Raw genomic sequence first — 7,884 nt, forward strand, 5'->3', positions numbered from 1 at the left:
TAATTTGTTTATGCATAACTAAAACACTCAACTAGTTTAAGAAATTTAACTGAAGAAATTACTCCTTGTTACATAACATATTTTATGAAAAATAACTTATAATACACCCTTTAATTTAAAAGGTTAATTAGCTGGGTTAACAGAAAAATACTGTCATGATGCTGAGTTGTTTCTCGGGAATTATTTATTACATTTTCAGCTTATATAACCACAGTACCCTGTTACGTTTTAAATAAACACCCCTTGTCTCTAGATTAATATACTAGTATGTCTTATTCTTTGATTGATGATTTCAATCATATACTCACTCATCAAATATTTATTTGGGAACTTCTCTTGTTAGCATAGTGCTATGCTCTAGGACTAAAATGGATGCTTGCAGAATAAATAATTGAATAAATGAATTAGAGGGTTAGTTAAAAAGAATCAAACACCAAATGCATAAAATCCTGAAACTACCTTTCTCTAACTCCCCCAAACAAAACTTCACTGACATTTTCAGCACATGGAAGTGAGAGCTGACAGAGGACATTTTCTGACACTCAGAAAATACTGTAGAAATCTGGTGTGATGGCCAATTTCCATATTCACTGGGAGATTTCAGGATCCTAGGATCAAGAATAACTGATGAGTCTTAGAGATTAACAACAGAAATCTTGCATGGTGGTGTGGGGCTGGATAAGCTTTCAAAAGTGTTTTGCTGTTTAACAAAATTGGTTTACTGTTTAACATTTTTTACCCCAATGCCAATATCTATCATTCAAGATACTTTGCTTTTTATATTTCAAGTGCTCAATAGTCACATGTTGATAATGATGTGGATTAGACATCTCAGAATTATGGAATATTTCCATCATTGCAGAAATTTCTATCAGGCAACACTTTCCCATTGTACTGTAGAAATCCTGGCATGGGGTGTGCTGGAAGAATGTGATGAATGGATGGCTGAAATGTCTGTAACAGGGAAGGCAGGGATGCACAAGTGTGTCTTCTGAAGTTGCTGGAGGGCTCGACATCTTTTTCATGGTCTGAAAATACCTAGCATGTCGGCAGCACTTTGTGAAGAAAAGAGAGAGACTGATAGATGTGAGAATAGGGAATGTCCTGTGTGCCTCCCACACTAGATGGTGAAGATGCAAGTGAATTGCCTCACAAAAGAAGAGACCTTTAAAAAGTCTCAAGATCTGAATTTCTAAACCATTGGGAAGGTAGTGTTTTAGATGTTCTAGATAAGGGAGTGAACACTGGATGGGATGAGACCAGTACTGGTTGTTGAGGAGAGAGAGTCAATGATCAGGTCCTTTCCAGGACTTGGCTTTTGGAAATAGTTGAAATAGATAATCTTTAAGGTTATTTTCTACCGGGATAGCCTAATAATGGTGGTTCTGCATCAGTTAGATATTTTCATATCTATGTCCATCAGTGAACTTCTGACTTAAGATAAATACAGAACAGATGTATTGAAGATATTTGCAAAACACGCTTCTAAATATCTAAATCAATACCTTAAAAAAATCACCTCCAAAAGGCAACATCAGAGATAAGACAAGAAAAAAAATTCAACTGAAGAAAGTTGTATACTAGATATATGCATGTGCCATATCTATTTTATTCATTTGTTTTTTTAATAATTGTATGTTTTTAAAAGTTTGCTTTTAAATCAGTTTGGGGAACTCAGTTAACATATCACAATGAATATAATAGCAAAGTCTTATTGCATAGAATGAGTAAAATTTTTAAACTAAGAAAATAGGTATAATAGTTGTGATGAAAGATTAGAAGCTGTGCTTAGCAGTCATATGAGTTGGTACCATGTCTAATAACTGGCTAAACATTCACCCCATGGACAAGACATAATATTCTATAACAGTGTTGAACTTCATTTCTCTGCAGATCTTAGCTTTAAAAAATTGTTGTTGTTGTTGTTTTAAACTGGCTTCCCTGCTCATATGACTTTAGGAAGACATTCTCCCTAATTGTCCTTTGTTGTCTAGGACTCTGCCCCTGCTAGGTATCTTAGAGTATAGGTCTCTGGTCAATCTGAATATTCTCTGTTGAAGGATGCTTATATAGTTGTTATAAGGACTTAAGTTCACATATCTGCATTGGGCCCATTCTGCTGTCAAATACAAAATCCCTTATTAACTGCTGTTTAGAGGGACAGGATGGGTAACCAAGGCAGTGGGGATTTCACAGGCCATACCATCTAGAGAAAGTGTCTCTTACTCCGGTTTCTGGTGCTTTCAGTGTCAAAGGAGAATGCTGAGTCATCAAGGGACCAGCAATGGCAGGCATCAGGAAACAAGCAGTAAGTCAGGAAAGGCACCAAAACATGGGAAAGGGCCAGGATCAAATAGAGAGAATTGGAAAACAGGGTCAAGAAATTGCAGAAATGTGGCACCAAGAGAGCCATGTTCAATGGGTACAGGAAGTTATCCTAAAGTAAGTATGTGGAACAAATATCTTTGTTGATGGCTTGGTTTTATATTCTCTCTACAATATGAGACAATAAAAAAACTTGCTACATTAAAAAATTGTTTGTGATAAAAAAATCACATAACACAATATTCAATATCTTAACCATTTTAAATGTACAGTTTAATAGTGTTAAGTATATTAGCAATGTTTTGCAACATATCTCAGGAATTTTTTTTTTCTACTTGTAAAACTAAGACTCTGCATCCATTAATAAATCTCCACTTCCACTCCCCAAGCCTCTTGGTAACTACCATTCTAAATTTTTGTTTCTACTTTAGATATCTTAAATAAATATTTTTCATTTTGTAACATTTCATTTGGCATAATGTCCCCAGGTTTCATCCATCTTGCAGCATGTGCAACATTTACTTCTTTTTTGAGCCTAGGTAATATTCCATTAATATTCTTTATTCATTCACCCATTAATAGACTTTTGGGTTGCTTCCAACTCTTGACTACTACAAATAATGTTGCAATGAATATATGAGTACAAAAACCTGCTACATTTTAAAGATAAGGATGAGGTGAGCAACTAATTCCAGAAACACCAAAAAGCGAGGCTCATGTCCTCATTTTTTGCAATAGACACAGGATGAGCAAAGAATTTATATTCAAGTATCTGAAGAAAGACAAACCATTATCACTAAGAAACTAGGCAGATAGGCTAACACATTGAAACCATTATCACTAGGATACAAGGCAGATAAAATACTCAATGCTTATTGATTGGATAATGCATCAGACCATATTCTAGGCATTGGATATACAGAAATAAACTGGATTCATAGATTCTTAGACTTCACATTTCATATGGTCTGGGACTGGAGTCCAAGAGACTTCTCCAGGTGGGACTAAAATTGTTCTCCTTTCCTCCTGCCTTTAACACATGCATACTTACTTCATAGCATAAATTTTTAGGATTATTATAGCTGAAAATATGGTTCATTTTGTAAACATTTTATTGAGTTAAACTTTATATAAAATAAAATTCACAGATATTAACTACAGATATGATGAATATAAATAAATGTGTCCACCCATCTAATCATCACCTCACTTAAGATACAGAACATGGGAGTTCCTGTTGTGGCTCAGCAGGTTATGAACCTGACTAGTATCCATGAGGATGCCTCAGTCAGTGGGTTAAGGATCTGGCATTGCCGTGAACTGTGGTGTAGCTCATGTGGCTTGGATATGGCATTGCTGTGGCTGTGGCATAGGTCCTGCAGCTGCAGCTCTGATTCAGCCCCTAACCTAGGGAACTTCCATATGCTGCAGGTGCAGCCCTATAAAACAAAATAAAACAAAAAAAGATAAAGAACATTTTCATTGAACACATTATTTTGATGTCTTCCTGATGACCTGACTCTACTATCCTTTTAAATATCCTGCTTATCTTAGATAATATACCTTGTCTTAAAACTTGGTTTAACAATGATATTAAAACTCATGTAGGACAGCTAGGATTGTCTCTCTCTTAGTATTCATCTCACATCTAAGTGTTTAACTCAGGCTAACTGACCTAACAGAAGACCCAATAGCCAGAAAGAGAATTAGCTGTGAAAATTCTTACACTTATCATGAGTAAAGTTATAAATCTTTGTGTGCCTTCTCCAATCCCTCCTTCAGTTCTCCAATTTCACATTCTGTCCTGTGCCTTTATGGCCCTAGGCTATTTTTCTTTGTGTGTGTTTAACCCCATATTGGATTTGGTAGCTGAGATGGTGTCTTTGATTTTGTTTTCATTCTTATATGTGAGAATTTTTACCCCAGTTGGCTTCTGTTTTCTCTAGGCAATTGCTCTGCCAGATTACCCTTGGTTTGTGATAGCATACTAATATTGATCTAAGTAGACAATTCGGCTTTAGCAGGACCCCTGAGAGGAAGGTTTTCTGCTGGAGACATTTAGCCCCAGGTGTTGGTGAAGAAGGAGGACAGTGTTTCCCCCAGGCTTTATTTAGTTACACTCCAAATCTAAGCATACGTCCTGGTTTCCATGAGTGGCTTTGATGTTTCCCAAGCTTCTCCTAAAAGCACATCTATAAAACTACTTTTAGACTTAATCACTTCTGTTCCTGTCTACTCTTATTCAGTTTGGTGTTAGTTCTTAGTAAACTCTTGGGAAGGGTAATTTTATGTCTAAACTCTCAGGGTAATTTACTTCATTTCAAAAGAAACAGGTATATGAAAGACTTCTACTTTGCTAGCTATTCTGCTAAACAAAAAATTCAAAAGTTAAAACAAAAGATATGCATGTAAACAAGTCGTTATAGTGAACTTTGAAAAGTCCTTTATGAGATAAACATTAAAATGGACTGATCCATACAAGCATCGCCATTATCACTGTTTTTCAGTGATGCAACTTGCAGCTTCCCAGGGAGCCTAATGCAGTATGTCCTCAACATAAGAGGCCGATGCCAGGGTCCCTAAAGAATATACAAAAGTAATCTAAGGGGTATATAATTCAAAATTTCCACAGGGATCTTCAGCCTTCTATGAAGGTGAAATATACCAATAATGGATGGAAATAATGTATCTAAACCTGTTTATATTATTTTTCTTTGGGCATCCAAAGCTGTACATATAAGAAATGGCCTCAGAACATTTTCACATACCACATACAAAAGTAAACTCAAAATGGATTTAAGACCTAGAAGTAAAATCTGAAACTATAAAATTCCTAGAAGAAAACATATAGGAAATACAACCTTCAAAATCGGTCTTAGCAATATTTGTTTGGACCAGTCTCCTCAGGCGAGGGAAACACAAGCAAAAATAAACAAACAGGACTTGGAAGCTTTGCACAGTGAAGGAAACCATCAACAAAATGAAAAGGCAACCTATTGAACAGGAGAAAATATTTGCAAATAATATATCTGATAAAAGACTAATACCCAAAATATATAAAAACTCATATTATTCAGTATCCAAAAAACCCCAATAACCCAGTTAAAACTAGGCAGAAGTGGATACATATTTTTTTCCAAAGAAGACATATAGATGCTCAACAAACATTTGAAAAGATGCTCAAATCACTAATCATCAGGGAAATATAAATCAAACCCACAATGAGCTATCACCTTACACCTGTCAGAATAGCTATCATCAAAAAGACAGGAAATAGACCAGGATGTCCAGCTTGAGAGTGGCCACTTGTTTATTGTGCTCAGTGAAAGAATGATTTTAAAATGGGTGATGTTGAGAAGGGCAAGAAGATTTTTGTTCAGAAGTGTGACCAGTGCCATATTATAGAAGAGGGAGGCAAGCACAAGACTGGACCAAACTTCCATGGTCTGTTTGTGCAGAAGACAGGTCAAGCTCCTGGATTTACTAACACAGATGCCAACAAGAACAAAGGCATCACCTGGGGAGAGGAGACACTGATGGAGTAGTTGGAGAATCCAAAGAAGTACATCCCTGGAACGAAAATGATCTTTGCTGGCATTAAGGAGAAAGGGAAGACTTGGTAGCTTATCTCAAAAAAGCTACTAATGAATACTAGTTGGCCACCACCTTATTTATTACAAGACTGAAATCTCATGACTTTTATATGTGTACCATATTTAATTTGATTTCATACACTAGAATTCAGATCATGTATGACTGATGGAATGTTTCTGTTGGATGGTCCTGATTCAAATAAGATTGGTTGATAGCTAAATGAATTTTAGTAGCAAAATTCCAGTTTAACAAGTACTATCACTGTTTTCCCTTTCTACAGAGATGATTAAACTTGAATATGAAATGTTAAACTTTCCAGGAAGATAGTGAATACCTTCTCAAAACCTATAGGAGATTGGTTTTATATTTACATTTCTATAACTGGTTATATTAATATATTTAAATACTGAGAAGCTTCTGTCACTGTCTCATAGAACACAGCAAGATTCACCTGTGTTTCAAATTGTGTTCACTAGCCTGATAAAGCATGAGCTGAAGATAAACTGAAAATGCCCACTGTATCTTTGGCCTTAATTATGCCAATTTCATCAAAATTCTATCTAAAGTACTGCCTTTTACCCATTAAAAGGCATTTTATTGTGGTTTACGTACAGCATCAAACAAAGAATATTTAGCATTTCTCACATTTTATAGATGATCTTTAAGACTGGATGCTTTTAAAATTCAGTCTGGCAAGATATGTTAGCAAACTTTGCTTGTGAATTCTTACAAAGTCAGGCTGTTATCATTCAGGATTGTCTTTTAGATAGATATTCAAAAACATAACTATAGAACTACTAAAAATGTGTGATCAATAATGGTGCTTTTGCCAACTCATGGAAGGTTTAAAGTAGGGGAGCTATATCATCAGCACAGATTTGTAAATTATCTTATCATAAGGCTTAGAAATTAAAAACAAAATCATAGATTATGAAAAAAAAAAGACAGGAAATAACAAGTGCTGGGAAGGATGTGGAGAAATTTTAACCCTAGTACACTGATGGAAATGTGAACAGGTACAGCCACTATGGGAAACAGTATGAGTTCCTTAAAAAATTAAATTCAGAACTATTACATGATCTGGCAATTCCACTACTGTGTATATATCCAAAAGAAAACAAAAACATTAATTTGAAAAGATATTGCACCCCAATGTTCATAGCAGCATTATTTACAATAGCCAAGATATAGAATCAACCTGTGCCCATCAATAGATGGATGAATAAAGAAGAGATTACATATATGTATACATATAATATATACATATACACACATATGCATATATATCACCTAGAGCATGGTAATTCCCCCAAGAGATGGTTAGTAAAATTGTCATATTTTCTGTTTTCTGTGTTGATCAATAAATATGATTTTTTTCTCTCTTTTGAAAAACAAATAAAAATAATATTTCAAAATATGTGATGATAACTTTACATAATGTCTGTCAATTTTGTTATGTTTGCCCTTAGATTTTCAATTTAATTCCCGCTAAGATTTTTGGGCATGTTATGGTTAGGAATTTCCTATTGCCTCTCTAAGAATATACTTGTTAGTCCCAGTTTCTTCCTCAAGGGAGAATCCTTCCCTCAAAGGTATGGCATCATCCGCATGATAAAATTATTACAACAGAATAAAACAGAAATCATAACCTAGTATAACAGAAAATGCATGCCATTGTAGTTAGAGATTGAGGGGGAATATAGAGATGTTTGTGTGTATTCATTCATTATCTAGCTCTGCTAAATTATTTGTGACAACTGTTTTGTAAATGGCAGCGAGGTCTGTTGTGAGGAGTGAGGAGGAGACACCCTTAGTAATCAGATCACTAAGACCAGATTTGCTCACCTAAGGAGTTTAGATTTTAGGTAAGAGCATTTACTGGAATGGCCATCTTGTGTTTCAGGTCTCTTTCAAGGTGGACTGACTGAGTGAGAAACTAGAAATAATAAAAAAGATGTGCAATGT

At 35.1% G+C, this 7,884-nt stretch overlaps 1 pseudogene; it reads left to right on the plus strand.

Moving 5' to 3' along the window:
- The first annotated feature begins 5,666 nt into the window (after positions 1–5,666).
- Positions 5,667–5,980, plus strand: LOC125120841 (cytochrome c-like; annotated as a pseudogene).
- The last annotated feature ends 1,904 nt before the right edge of the window (positions 5,981–7,884 follow it).

The sequence above is a fragment of the Phacochoerus africanus genome, chromosome 2, assembly GCF_016906955.1.
Source record: "Phacochoerus africanus isolate WHEZ1 chromosome 2, ROS_Pafr_v1, whole genome shotgun sequence".
Taxonomy (NCBI): Eukaryota; Metazoa; Chordata; class Mammalia; order Artiodactyla; family Suidae; genus Phacochoerus; species Phacochoerus africanus.